Source organism: Triticum urartu, chromosome 1, assembly GCF_003073215.2.
Source record: "Triticum urartu cultivar G1812 chromosome 1, Tu2.1, whole genome shotgun sequence".
NCBI classification, from domain to species: Eukaryota; Viridiplantae; Streptophyta; class Magnoliopsida; order Poales; family Poaceae; genus Triticum; species Triticum urartu.
This window is the reverse complement of record NC_053022.1, coordinates 166,632,394-166,647,517: the sequence shown is the minus strand read 5'-3', so window position 1 is coordinate 166,647,517 and position 15,124 is coordinate 166,632,394. Positions and strand designations below refer to the sequence as shown.

Genomic DNA, 15,124 nt, shown 5'->3' with positions numbered 1-15,124 from the left:
AGGTCGCATGCAAAAGTTAAAGGCAAAACAATGTTGCTGCAGAAAAAATTGGCATTATCGGATTGTCCGAAAATTGGACCAGACTGTCCGGTCCAGATCGTGAAAATCGCCCAAAGCTTTTGTTGGGACCAGACTGTCCGGAAGTTGGACCAGACTGTCTGGTCTAGATCGCGAAAATCGTCCAAACCTTCTGTTCGCAATAGACAGTCCGGTAAATAGTCCGGTCCAAATCGGAATTGCTAGTTTTCGTAAGTTTGATCGGTACGGGGATGATTAAGGGCTTAAGATGGAGTCAAATGAAAAAATGCATAAAATGAAAGTTTTTCGTTTTTCCAGGACGAACAACTCTTCTTTTTACTCGATTTCTATCCGAGATTGTTTACTGCCTCAAAAGTGACCCACAAGGTGCAGCCAGATTATAAACCGAACAGTTTTGGAAAGTTCGGATTCCGAGTTGGACCCAAACTAGGGTTTTGAACGTGAATTCTAACCTTTCCTTGTACGGGAAGTCTATCCGCCTCTTATATACATGAGGGGTGACGGCCTATTGAACAATAACACACAATCGACAAACTCATCTACCACTTTTTTATCTTTTACCTTCTCCCTTGTTCTTCTTCTTCCTCGTTCTTCGTTCATTCTTCTTGTTGCAGGGCGGCGAACCACGAGACCCTAGGGGCGTTCAGGCCGACCTAGGGCAGCCCATAGCCGCCGCGCGCCCTGGCGGGGTCCCTCCCGGGTGTGTGGGGTTTCGGGTCTACAAAGGTGTCCGCGGATTGCTTGTGTACCGCACTTCCAGCCGGGTCTCCTTCGACATGAGTTGCGGTGCATCGCCTCCGGCATCGAGGGTACACGGTGACGTGTTCATGTGCGAACACATTTTTTGGCGACTCCGCTGGGGACTAAAGATCAATCATCATCATCATCCATCATGTCTAGCAACGACAAGATTCCCAAGCCCTAGAAAATCAGCACCGATAAAATAATCAAGCCCAATTTTGAGGAGTTATCGAAGGAACATCACCAAGCTTATGAGGAGTACAAGAAGGTGCGTGAAGAGAAGGAGATGCAGGAGTTCCTTGCTAAGTTCAAGAAGGACCGTCAAGGCAATATTGCAGGGGAACGTAGTAATTTCAAAAAATTTCCTACGCACACGCAAGATCATGGTGATGCATAGCAACGAGAGGGGGGAGTGTTGTCTACGTACCCTCATAGACCGATAGCGGAAGCGTTATGACAACGCGGTTGATGTAGTCGTACGTCTTCACGGCCCGACCGATCAAGCACCGAAACTACGGCACCTCCGAGTTTTAGCACACGTTCAGCTCGATGACGATCCCCGGACTCCGATCCAGCAAAGTGTCGGGGAAGAGTTCCGTCAGCACGACGGCGTAGTGACGATCTTGATGTTCTACCGTCGCAGGGCTTCGCCTAAGCACCGCTACAATATTATCGAGGATTATGGTGGAAGGGGGCACCGCACACGGCTAAGAAAACGATCACGTGGATTAACTTGTGTGTCTAGTGGTGCCCCCTGCCTCCGTATATAAAGGAGCCAAGGGGGGGTGCAGCCGGCCCTAGTAGGAGGCGTGCAGGAGGAGTCCTACTCCTACGGGGAGTAGGACTCCCCTCCCTTTCCTTGTCCAAGTAGGAGAGGGGGAAGGAAGGGAGAGAGGAGAGGAAGGAAAGGGGGCGCCGCCCCTCCCTCCTTGTCCAATTCGGACTAGGGGGAGAGGGGGCGCGCGGCCTGCCCTGGCAGCCCCTCCTCTTCTCCACTTTAGGCCCATGAGGCCCATTAACCCCCCGGGGGGTTCCGGTAACCCCCCGGTACTCCGGTTTTATCCGAAACTTCCCCAGAACACTTCCGGTGTCCGAATATAGCCGTCCAATATATCAATCTTTATGTCTCGACCATTTCGAGACTCCTCGTTATGTCCGCGATCATATCCGGGACTCCGAACCAACTTCGGTACATCAAAACTCATAAACTCATAATATAACTGTCATCGAAACCTTAAGCGTGCGGACCCTACGGGTTCGAGAACAATGTAGACATGACCGAGACATGTCTCCGGTCAATAACCAATAGCGGGACCTGGATGCCCATATTGGCTCCCACATATTCTACGAAGATCTTTATCGGTCAGACCGCATAACAACATACGTTGTTCCCTTTGTCATCGGTATGTTACCTGCCTGAGATTCGATTGTCGGTATCTCAATACCTAGTTCAATCTCGTTACCGGCAAGTCTCTTTACTCGTTCCGTAATACATCATCTCACAACTAACTCATTAGTTGCAATGCTTGCAAGGCTTATGTGATGTGCATTACCGAGAGGGCCCAGAGATACCTCTCCGACAATCGGAGTGACAAATCCTAATCTCGAAATACGCCAACCCAACATGTACCTTTGGAGACACCTGTAGAGCACCTTTATAATCACCCAGTTACATTGTGACGTTTGGTAGCACACAAAGTGTTCTTCCGGCAAACGGGAGTTGCATAATCTCATAGTCATAGGAACATGTATAAGTCATGAAGAAAGCAATAGCAACATACCTAAACGATCGGGTGCTAAGCTAATGGAATGGGTCATGTCAATCAGATCATTCACCTAATGATGTGATCCCATTAATCAAATAACAACTCTTTGTACATGGTTAGGAAACATAACCATCTTTGATTAACGAGCTAGTCAAGTAGAGGCATACTAGTGACACTCTGTTTGTCTATGTATTCACACATGTATTATGTTTTCGGTTAATACAATTCTAGCATGAATAATAAACATTTATCATGATATAAGGAAATAAATAATAACTTTATTATTGCCTCTAGGGCATATTTCCTTCAAATGTCACTCCCATTGGAGAAATCAAGTTCCCCCCTCTTCAGACCGAACAAGTTAAACCCTCTGTGAGTAATGCTTTCTCCCCTCAGGTATGGGCTGAAATTGATAGTCGCATTACTGATAGCAATAATGTTTTATACCAAATTTTCTTGGAAAATAGTAATGCTCAAAAAATGCCTCAATCATCTAGTGGTAATGTTGGTGTGCCTACTACCGCAGAAATCCCTAATCCAACTTTACCTATTTCATCGGTGCCTCCCGTGCAGATGAACTATTTTCCTAGCCCAACAAATCAAATTGTTGCTGCACCCATTAATCCTATCATGAGTATGCCAAGTTCGGTGGTGACGCTGAACCAAACCCTATCTACAAGTGCAAACGTTGTTAGATCATTGCCGAATTACAATTCCGCATACATGCCATAATTCACACCTGCAGCTACTAATCCTGCTCCTCCTATGCCACTGCCACAAGCTTCATCGTCCACTGTGGATGATGGTCTAGCTAATCTTAGAGAGGAGATGGCTAAGATGCTCCGAGAGAATTTTGGAGTTGAGTTACCAAGGAACCGTATTTACCAAAAGCCATATCCAGAATACTTTGATGCAATTCAATGCCCTTTGGGATATAAAATTTCAGATTTTGTTAAGTTTAATGGAGAGGGCATAAAAACCACATGGGAGCATGTTATTCAATACTTGGCACAATTGGGTGAAGCAAACTCACTAAATGAATTGAAAGTGTGTTTATTTCCTTTATCTTTAACCGGTACCGCATTTTCATGGTTTGTCGTTTTACCACATGGTTCTATTCATTTATGGTCGCAACTAGAAAAAAATCATGATCATTTTTATAGTGGCGATAATGAGCTTAAGTTGTCACATCTTACATCAATTAGAAAAAAAGCATAATGAATTGGTTTCCGATTACGTCAAGAGATTTAGAGATTCAAAAAACCGATGCTATAGTTTGGTGATAACCGAGAGAGATTTGGCTGATCTTGTGCTTAGTGGTTTGAGAACTCACATTAAAGAAAGGCTAGATGGCTATGAGTTTTTAAATATCAACCAAGTATTACAAAGGGCGTTGGTTGAAGAAAGTCGAAGCAAAGATCTTAAAGAGGTGCATAGGTATAAAACTGATCGCCCTAAGATGAATATGGTTGAGTATGATAGTGAGCACTCAGACGATGAGGGTAATATTTATGCTACTAAATTTGTTTGGCCATCTAAGACCAAACCATTTACTTGCAATGATGATGTAGGGTGAAACCCTAGATGGCCGATCTTTCACGAAAGGAGCGGATCCCAAAGAGAAACACGAAGAACACGAGGGGGATTCACGAGGGAAAACACGAGAGAATCACTCAAACCAACAAGATTCGATTACACATGTGCTAGATCCTCGAAACACAGAGAGATACACGATGATCCAAGGTCAACAAAGGATGATACAAGTAACCGGTTCTTCTCCTAGAAGGAGGTCTTGATGGGGCCGCCCAAGAGGGGGGTTTTGAATCCAAGTTGATCTTCTCCGAAGAGGGGCCACAGTCTCTCTCGAGGAGGAGATCGGTATGGATGAGCGAAGCTCTATCTCGCAGTATGAGCTAAACCAATGCTACCCTAGCTAGGATGAATGGGGGGTCTATTTATAGTATAAGTGCAAAAGGGGGCGAAGTGAATGGGTACATGGGCCTCGGGCCCGAATCTGGACGCAGCCAGGTACCGGACGTCCGCTGGGGACCGGTCGTCCGGTGTCTCAGGAGCTGCCGGACGTCCGGTGTCCTCCGGTCGTCTGCTGGTTCTGCTCTGTGATGGGGGTGCCGGACGTCCGGAGGCTCCGGACTTCCGCTGATGTTGGCTCGGGTGCTGGTGCGCCGGTCGTCCGGTCCGGACCGGACGTCCGCTCGTTCGCTTCGAGTGCAGGGGCACCGGTCGTCCGGTCTGGGCCGGACGTTCGCTCGCTGGGGTTCCGCTGAGGCTTCAGGCGCCGGACGTCCGGTCCCGGCCGGTCGTTCGGTGGCTGGGACTTTTCCTGCATCCCTTCTTCTTCTCCGTCTTCTCGTCCATCTTCCTCTTCTTCTTGTCCTTGCTCCTTAGCTTCTCCATCGTACCTGAGTATGCACAAAGTATCCATATGAGGTAGTAGCCATGCTTCATGCGCATCGAAGTGGGATTGTGAGAGGAGAGATGTCACCTCGGTTTCAAGGGCTCTTGCACGTGATCGAGTCATGGGTCCAGTAGGCACTTGATGTGACGATGGTAGGTCCATGGGGATGACCTTGGGATGCTCTGCATCAAATGATTTAAGGCTGATTCATAAGAATCGTGATGAAGAGATGAAATTTACTTTCAACATTGCTAAGTGTGATAGAATATTTGATGCTTTGTTGCAAGCGAAGATTATTAGAATATCTCAAACTTTACCGCCGTTTGAAGAGCTGAACTAGCGTGCTTATTACAAGTATCGTAATTCTTTTTCTCGTGCTACTAATGATTGTAATGTTTTTCAACAACAAATACAATCGACCATTACGGACTATTAAATTTTTCTGAGATGCAAGTTGATAAGCAGCCTTTCCCAATGAACACCATGGATTTGGAGGGGAAGAAGATGTTAATTCGGCCCAGAATAGCCGAATCAGCTAATTAAAATAATGTTGTCATTGGTGAGCCTAGGAAAAGTAAGTAAGGCAACAAGATCTTGGGGAGACAAGTTGTGCTTGACAAGCAACCGGGTGGCAAGGAGATAATTAAGATCACCATCAAGAATCCTACACTCGGGGGGAAACCACAAGTGCAAGAGAACACTAATGCCAAATTTGTGAAGCCCAAGAGTCCAGAGGTTGTCAAGTGGAAGACGAATGAAGCTAAAGTGCAGTGCAAGAAAATCAAGCCAACGTTTGATATGTTGTCGTCCAAATATGTCAATCAATCAGCCGGTTCCAGCTCTAACCGCTCATCAAATTTGAAGCGCCCAAGATCACCTCCGAGGGAAGAATTTCAGCATCACGCAAGGCCATATGGGTCATGGGCACCAGGACCATGGATGGCTCCACCCCCTATGCGCCATACTACATGGGAGGCTTCAATGGAGGATGGGGGCAGCCCCCAATGGCCCCTTATGCTTTTTATCTGGGGTGGGAAGAACCAAAGAGGCCCGTTCGTGAGAGGCTTTCTTATCCCACATGAGGCCATTTGAAAAATGGTGTCAACCAGACAATGCAAGATAATCAAAAAGGGGTCAGCAAGCAAATGTGGCATGCTAAATCAGCAAGTGCTGAAATTTCAGAGCCTAGCAAGCAAAAGGAGAAGAGTACTTGTGTTGAAACTATTATGATAGGCACTAAAGAATTAACAATCAAAAAGCCGATTATGGTTGATAATCCGACTAATTCTAATAAGGATGTGGCTATTGTCAAGCAAGGCCCCATGGTTAATGATCACGAAGCTAGCACAAGCAAGGCCAAGCTGAGGGATCCAAAATATACTCAGCCTAAGTGGTTCCTTCCGTTCTGACCAAGGCACAAAAAGGATATTGCAGCGCATGAGGATCCATGAGAAGGAGGAACTAGAAGCAAAGAAGCAAAGGGATAAATTGTTCAATGAAAGTCGTCCCATGGTACCCCCAAAGCAAGTGTGGAAGCCTAAGCAAAAGGAAAACGTAGCAGCTTCTGCATTGATCATTGCAACATCTACACCACCAATGGAGGACGATGCGGCTACTATTACATCGTCGACTTCGCCTATTATTTCCTCTTCACTTGGAGATATTTTGGAGTCAGTGGGCATGCTTGAGGAAGGAGATGAAATGCTTGATTATGAGTCTACACTGGTTCATGAAGGTATGGATGTTAATATGGTGTATTACTTACCCGCTGAATTTTGTGCTATAGATGAAGAAGGGGAAGTAGCTTAGCTAGATTTTGGTCCTAAAAATGCTATATTCGAGAATCCAAAAGAACCGGTGACACACTTGAAGCCATTTTTCCTTAAGGGTCATATTAATGGATCGCCGGTTGCTAGAATGCTTGTCGATGGTGGTGCTGTGGTGAATCTTATGCATATCCGGTCTTCCAAAAATTAGAGTTGCGCGATGAAGAGTTAATAAAGACCAACATGGTGCTTAATGGATTTGAAGGCAAAGAGAAAATTGAAGCTAAAGGTGTAATGTATGTGGAGCTTACGGTGGGAAGCAAAACTTTGGCTACATCATGCTTTGTCACCGAGGTGCAAGGTAACTACAATGTGATATTAGGCCATGATTGGGTTCATGCAAACCAATGCATGCGATCTACTATGCACCAGTTTTTAATTCAATGGGTTGATGATGAAGTAGAAGTCATTCATGCGGATAGTTTGGCTTGTGTTGCTTTGGCCTATGCATCGGTGGATTGGCAACATCCCAATGTACTTGCTTGACAGGGCGCGACTTATCAGAATTTGATTTTCTTAGAACTACAAAAAGTGGTTTCGTGCCCGTTTCTTTAAAGCCGGTTGGTGGTAATTGGCTCCAAGGTATGATGTATTTAAATGGATTCTAACTAAGGGTGGTTGCAAATGAAGGAAATATGCCCTAGAGGCAATAATAAAGTTGTTATTTTATATTTCCTTGTTCATGATAAAGGTTTATTATCCATGCTAGAATTGTATTGATCGAAAACCTTAATACATGTGTGAATACATAAACAAACACCGTGTCCCTAGTGAGCCTCTACTAGACTAGCTCGTTGATCAAAGATGGTTAAGGTTTCCTAACCATGGACATGAGTTGTCATTTGATTATGGGATCACATCACTAGGAGAATGATGTGATGGAAAAGACCCATCCGTTAGCTTAGCATAATGATCGTTCAGTTTTATTGCGATTGATTTCTTCATGTCAAATACATATTCCTTCGACTATGAGATTATGCAACCCCCGGATACCGGAGGAATGCCTTGTGTGCTATCAAATGTCACAACGTAACTGGGTGATTATAAAGATGCTCTACAGGTATATCCGAAGGTGATTGTTGAGTTGGCATAGATCGAGATTAGGATTTGTCACTTCGAGTTTCGGAGAGGTATCTCTGGGCCCTCTCGGTAATACACATCATATGCTTGCAAGCAAACAACTAAGGAGTTAGTCACGTGGTGATGTATTACGGAACGAGTAAAGAGACTTGCCGGTAATGAGATTTAACTAGGTATGAAGATACTGACGACCGAATCTCAGGCAAGTAACATACCGATGGACAAAGGGAATTACGTATGTTGTCATAATGGTTCAACCGATAAAGATATTCATAGAACATGTAGGAGCCAATATGGGCATCCAGGTTCAGCTATTGGTTATTGACCGAAGAGGTGTCTTGGTCATGTCTACATAGTTCTCGAACCTTTAGGGTCCGCACACTTAACGTTCGATGACGATATAATATTATGAGTTATGTGATTTGGTGACCGAATGTTGTTTGGAGTCCCGGATGAGATCGGGGACATGACAAGGAGTCTTGAAACGGTCGAGAGGTAAATATTGATATATAGGACGATGTTATTCGGACACCGGAAGTGTTTCGGGGAGTACCGGGTACTTATCGGGTCACTGGAAGGGGTTCCGGGCACCCCCGGCAAAAGATATGGGCCTTATGGGCCAAGAGGGGAAACACACCAGCCACAAGGGGCTGGTGCACCCCCCATATGGGCCGGCCTAGGAGGAGAAGGAAAGAGGGGAAGGGAAAGGAAAGAGTGGAATAGGATTCCCCCTTCCTTCCCTCCCCCCTCTTTCCTCTCCCTCTGACAAACATGGCAGGGGGGTGGCGCGGCCAAGGGCAGGAGCCCAAGTAGGATTCAGACCTACTTGGGGCGCCCCTTGGCCTCTCTCCTATCCCTCCCACCTATATATATATATATGAGGAGGGGGTGCCTAGCACACACCAGATCAATTGTTAGCCGTGTGCGGCGCCCCCTCCACCGTTCACACCCCGATCATATTTTCGTAGTGCTTAGGCGAAGCCCTGCAGAGATCACTTCAACCTCACCATCACCATGCCGTCATGCTGACAGAACTCATCTACTACCTCGGCATCTTGCTAGATCAAGAAGGCGATGGACGTCACCGAGCTGAACGTGTGTAGAACGCGGAGGTGTCGTGCATTCGGTACTTGATCGGTTGACGTGAGAAGAAGTTCGACTACATCAACCGCGTTGTGAAACGCTTCCTCTTACGGTCTATGAGGGTACGTAGACACACTCTCCCCCTCGTTGCTATGCATCTCCATGGATAGATCATTACGTGTGCGTATAATTTATTTTGTTTTCCATGCAACGATTCCCAATAGTGGCATCATGGGCCAGGTCTATGCGCAGATGATATGCACGAGTAGAACACAAAGAGTTGTGGGTAGTGATAGTCATACTGCTTACCACCAACATCTTATTTTGATTCAGCGGTATTGTGGGATGAAGCGGCCCGGACCAACCTTACAGTCCACACACATGAGACTTGTTCCATCGACATACATGCAACTTGTTTTGCATAAAGGTGGCTGGCGGGTGTCTGTTTCTCCTACTTTAGTTGAATCGAATTTGACTGCGGACGGTCCTTGAAAAAGGTTAAAACAACAAACTTGACGAAACACCGTTGTGGTTTTATGCGTAGGTAAGAACGGTTCTTGCTGGAAGCCCGTAGCAGCCATGTAACTTGCAACAACAAAGTAGAGGACGTATAACTTGTTTTTGCAGGGCATGTTGTGTGATATGGTCAAGACATGATGTGATAAACGTTATTGTATGAGATGATCATGTCTTGTAAGATATCTGGTAACCGGCAGGAGCCTTATGGTTGTCTCTTTATTGTATGAAATGCAAATGCCATGTAATTGCTTTACTTTATCACTATGCGTTTGTGATAGTTGTAGAATCAATATTTGGTGAGACGACCACAATGCAACGATGGAGATCAAGGTGTTGAGCCAGTGACGATGGAGATCATGACGATGCTTTGGAGATGGAGATCAAAAGCACAAGATGATGATGGACATATAATGTCACATATTTTGATTGCATGTGATGTTTATCCTTTGTGCATCTTATTTTATGTAGAACGGCGGTAGCATTATAAGATGACCCCTTCACTAAATTTCAAGGTAAAAGTGTTCTCCCTAAGTATGCACCATTGATACAGTTCATCATGTTGAGACACCACGTGATGATCGGGCGTGATAGACTCTACGTTCACATACAACAAGTGCAAGGCAGTTTTGCACATGCTGAATACTTGGGTTAAACTCGACGAGCCTAGCATGTACAGACATGGCCTCGGAACACTGGAGACAGAGAGGTCGAACGTGAATCATATAGTAGATATGATCAACATAGAGATGTTCACCATTGATGACTACCCCATCTCACATGATGATCAGATATGGGTTAGTTGATTTGGATCACATATCACTTATTTGACTTGAGGGATGTCTATTTAAGTGGGAGTTCTTTAGTAATATGATTAATTGAACTTAATTTATCATGAACTTAGTCTTAATAGTTTTTGCATATCTATGTTGTAGATCGATAGCTCGCGATATGGCTCCCATATTATTTTTTTGATATGTTCCCAGAGAAAACTAAGTTGAAAGATGATAGTAGCAATAATGCGGACTGGGTCCGTGATCTGAGGATTATCCTCATTGCTGCACAGAAGAATTATGTCCTTGATGCACCGCTAGGTGACAAACCTGTTATAGGAGCAGATGCAGACGTTATGAACGTGTTGCAAGCTCATGAATGAAATATGCCCTAGATGCAATAATAAAGTTGTTATTTTATATTTCCTTATTCATGATAAAGGTTTATTATTCATGCTAGAATTGTATTGATCGGAAACTTAAATACATGTGTGAATACATAAACAAATACCGTGTCCCTAGTAGCCTATACTAGACTAGCTCGTTGATCAAAGATGGTTAAGGTTTCCTAACCATAGACATGTGTTGTCATTTGATAACGGGATCACATCATTAGGAGAATGATGTGATGGACAAGACCCATCCGTTAGCTTAGCATATTGATCGTTTAGTTTATTTCTATTGCTTTCTTCATGTCAAATACATATTTCTTCGACTATGAGATTATGCAACTCCCAGATACCGGAGGAATGCCTTGTGTCGGCGTTCTAGGAACGGGGGTCCCTAGACTTGCTTGCCTGCAGCCCGCGGCGTGGCTAAGCCAGCAGGCCGTACGACCCATCTTCATCAACAAGGCATCCAAGACCCTCGCGAGGGGCCAAGCCTCGTGAGGCGGATGACACAAGACCTCCTATGGAGTGGCCTAGTCAGGCAGGCTCACAAGGAGCGGAGATATCAGGGCGAGGCAAACCTCATGAGGCTCTCGTGACATGTGCCATGACGATCGGCACCAGGTGGGCGCCAGCAGGCGCAACGTCCTTGTTTCCACTTCGGTGCTAGGGAGGCCTGCGCAGGCGAGGAGTACCGAGGCATCAGGCAAAGGTTGCCATATCGGTGCAACAAGACCAAGACCAGAAGGACGGCAAGACGGAGGTCATCGTGGAGCCCAAGACGACATCACCACCAGAGCCTTTGGCAGGCGAAGACCACTTTTGTCAGGATGGCTTGTACTAGCTGCCCCCCTTCAAATTAGCCCGCCGTTGTTGGATCCCTTCCTGCTCAATATTTGGGAAGAGGACCAGGGCCTCTATAAGTAGGACTAGCCACCACCATGGGCAGGGGAGGGATCCGGAAGATCATCCCCACACACACAAGTTAGCCAAGCACAAGAACACCTCAACCTCAGGAGGCTGTTCTTCCCGTTGTATTGTTCATCACCAGCCCAAGAGGAAATCCACCACCACCACACTGGAGTAGGGTATTACACCACAACGGTGGCCCGAACCAGTATAAATCTTGTGTCTTTCTGTGTTGCGAGTTCGTTGAGTTCATCCGCGAGATCTTAGCGAGCTAGGGCGTAGATCGGTGGGAGGAAAAGACTTCGCGCGCACCCCAGTGTTCGAACCTTAAGGGTTTACCGGAACCCCACATCCGACATTTGGCGCGCCAGGTAGGGGTGTGCCATAGCTTCCCCTCCATCGATCTGCACTCCGTCGCCACCGCGCTTCGTGATACGTCTCCAATGTATCTATACTTTTTGATTGCTCCATGCTATATTATCTACTGTTTTGGACATTATTGGGCTTTATTATCCACTTTTATATTATTTTTTGGGACTAACCTATTAACCGGAGGCCCAGCCCAGAATTGCTGTTTTTGCCTAGTTTAGGGTTACGAAGAAAAGGAATATCAAACGGAGTCCAAACGGAATGAAACCTTCGGGAACATGATTTTCTCACCGAACATGATCCAGGAGACTTGGTATGACGCCCCGAGGCCGATGCGCCAGGTGTCTTCCAGTTATTCGCTATCGTTGCCATGTCATTTGCTTGTGTGTTGCATTTTATCATGTCATCATATGCATTGCATCATCATGTTTTCAAAACTTGCATCCGTCCGGGTTCCCCCAGTTCCGTCCGTTGTCCGTTCTGAGTCCAACCACACTCGCACGCGCCCGCGGCATGTCCAAGATATTTTATAAGTGGCCGGAAAATATTCTCGGAATGGGTTGAAAGTTGGCGTGCAGTCTTATTTTAGTGTAGGTAGACCGCCTGTCAAATTTCATCGCGTTCGGAGTCCGTTTGATGCCCCAAAGTATAACTATAGCGGCACCGCTGCCGGTCTGACGTCGGACATTTTCGGTCTCCGAAAACTGCTGCCGGGCCCTCTCTCTCTCTCTTATCTCCTCTCAGCCTCGCCACAGCCCACCTAGCCCATCCACCTACCCCTCTTCGCGTCCTGAGCCGTCCGATGCGACCGCACGGTCCGAAAACCCCTTTTTGGCACAGTGCACCGACCCCTCACGTGTGCGTCCGAAACTTCCCCGGACCCGACCCGGGCAGTCGTCACCGGTGTGTCCGGATCATCCCCAAACATCTGCAAAACATCCCCGTTTTCTTATTTGGACTCCCTAGCCTATTTTTCCTGACCGTCCGATTGCGATCGTAGGGACGTGATAGCCTCTACGCTAAATCCCTTTGCAATATAAATAGTGGGCAACCCTAAAACCTAGGGATCTGTCCCATCCATCCTGTGTCCGCCGCCGCGACCCACTCAAAATCTCTCGGGATCCATCCCCAATTTCTTTGTCCCATCAATCCATCCAGCCGGAGCACTCCACTCATCCCCTCAATCCCACCAAGTTGCTGCCAGAGGCCCTGCCTCATGCGCCCGCGCAAGGAGACGAGCCCTCTCCTGCAGCTCGAGCTCCTTCGTCCACGTCTGTGTCGCCTCCGACCTCCTCGCAACCCCGCTGCCCCAGCGAACCTCGCCGCCGGCAACCACCACCAGCAGATAAGCCCTGCGCCGCCCTTTCCTTTCCTGCTTCTCTCTTCTCCCTCTCACTTCTCTCGATGGTTTTCTTTTTTCGTCAGAGAACCATCAGCCGAAGCCGTCCCTGTCGCCCGAGCTCCTCCCTGCACAGCGCGCGCCCGCACGACCCCGTCGCTGGCGACCCGTCTCCAGCCGCCGCGGAGCCGCTCAGCGCCCACGCCTCACCATCTTGCTGCTGCCCGCACCATCGGAGGTCCGTCGGACCCGCGACCAGGTCACTGCCGAGCCTCCTCGTGACCAAGAACGAAATCCCATGACCGCCCGCGCCATCTGTCGTTCTTCTCCGGCAGCTGCGCCGGCGAGCGCCCCGCCGGACCCGCTCTCTTCCTCGTCTCTTCGCTACCGAACCGCAGGTTCTCCTCAGGCCGTCGCGCCCCTGCCATGTCCATGCGGTCCCTCTTCTTCCCTTGTTTCCCCTCTGAACTTCTCTGTCTTTTTTCTTCAGACAACAGCAGCTTCCATGGTTGTGTAGCTCTCCGCCGGCCTCCACAAGCCGAGCGTCACCGGATCTGGAGGATCCGGGCCTCCCGCGCTTTCCCGTGTCCGTCCCCTGCCTCTCCGCTTTGCCGGAGTCCCTCGCGAGCCAGCGTCGTGAGCTCCAGCGCCGCGGCTCCTCTGTGTTTTATCGAACAGAGGCGACGCCCGTAGCCTCCCCGCCTCGCGCATCTGGACCAGCCAGCGCCAAGTCGGCCCACTCAGCGCTCCGCTAGATGCGCCTGTCTCTACCACCACCTCAGTAGATGGGCCGAGGCCCATGGTGAGGCCACCCCAGCGTTCTTTTTCTTTTTTTCCTCTGTTGGGCTTCCTGTCCAGTTTCGGCCCGCTTATGTTTTTTCAGCGTCTGCGAATTTAGCTAATTTTCCAGAGTTGGCAGTTTTACAGAAAACCCCCTGTGGTTCATGCATATCATATCTCTCAAACTATGCATCATATGTAAAAACTTAATATATGAAACTTGCTTAGAATTTTGTCTAGTTTCATAATATCCAACTTTCATCCATGTTTAAAATGTTTAAAATGCTGTTTGTTTAAAATTGTTTAAATAACTTGTTAAAATGATTTATTTCATAACTAATTAACCGTAGCTCGGATTTTAATAATCTTTATATGTAAATGGGGTAGAAAAATGCATAGATTATCATGGTGGCATCACTTTGCATGATTAACAACTCTAAAATATGGTTTAGGGCAGAACAGTACCAAACCTTAAAATATGCACATGAGGAGTTTCCGGACTTGTTGTTCATTGTTCCAGCCTCATTTAAACTTGCCTAGACAGGTAGTGTTCATATGCTTCACCCTTGCCATGTTAAACAACATTTAATATTGTTGGGTACATAAACAAGATCGAACTAAATAACTTGAATGTGGCGTTCCGTCAATATGCAACTCGTTGCATATTGAGCTCCACTTAATTTGTAGGATTGTCTTGTGCACTTTGCCATGCCATGTATCACTAAACCGGACATGCATCATACTTGATTGTGCATCATGCCATGTTCATGTGTTGGTTGTTTACTATGTTGTGTGCTTCTTTTCGGTTGGTTCCGATAACGTCGCGTTTGTGAGGATTCGTTCGACTCCGTCCGTTTGCCTTCTTCATGGACTCGCTCTTCTTCCTTGCGGGATTTCAGGCAAGATGACCATACCCTCGAAATCACTTCTATATTTGCTTGCTAGTTGCTCGCTCTTTTGCTATGCCGCGATACCTACCACTTGCTATATCACGCCTCCCTTATTGCCATGTCAAGCCTCTAACCCACCTTTCCTAGCAAACCGTTGATTGGCTATGTTACTGCTTTGCTCAGTCCCTCTTATAGAGTTGCTAGTTAC

General features: G+C 47.0%; 1 long non-coding RNA gene across 1 annotated transcript; it reads left to right on the top strand.

Annotated features, from left to right (window-relative positions):
• Positions 1-13,070: 13,070 nt before the first annotated feature.
• LOC125520991 lies at positions 13,071-14,149 on the top strand. The gene is made up of 2 exons (XR_007288956.1): positions 13,071-13,644; positions 13,737-14,149. It is a non-coding gene; the product is annotated as an uncharacterized LOC125520991 (long non-coding RNA).
• The last annotated feature ends 975 nt before the right edge of the window (positions 14,150-15,124 follow it).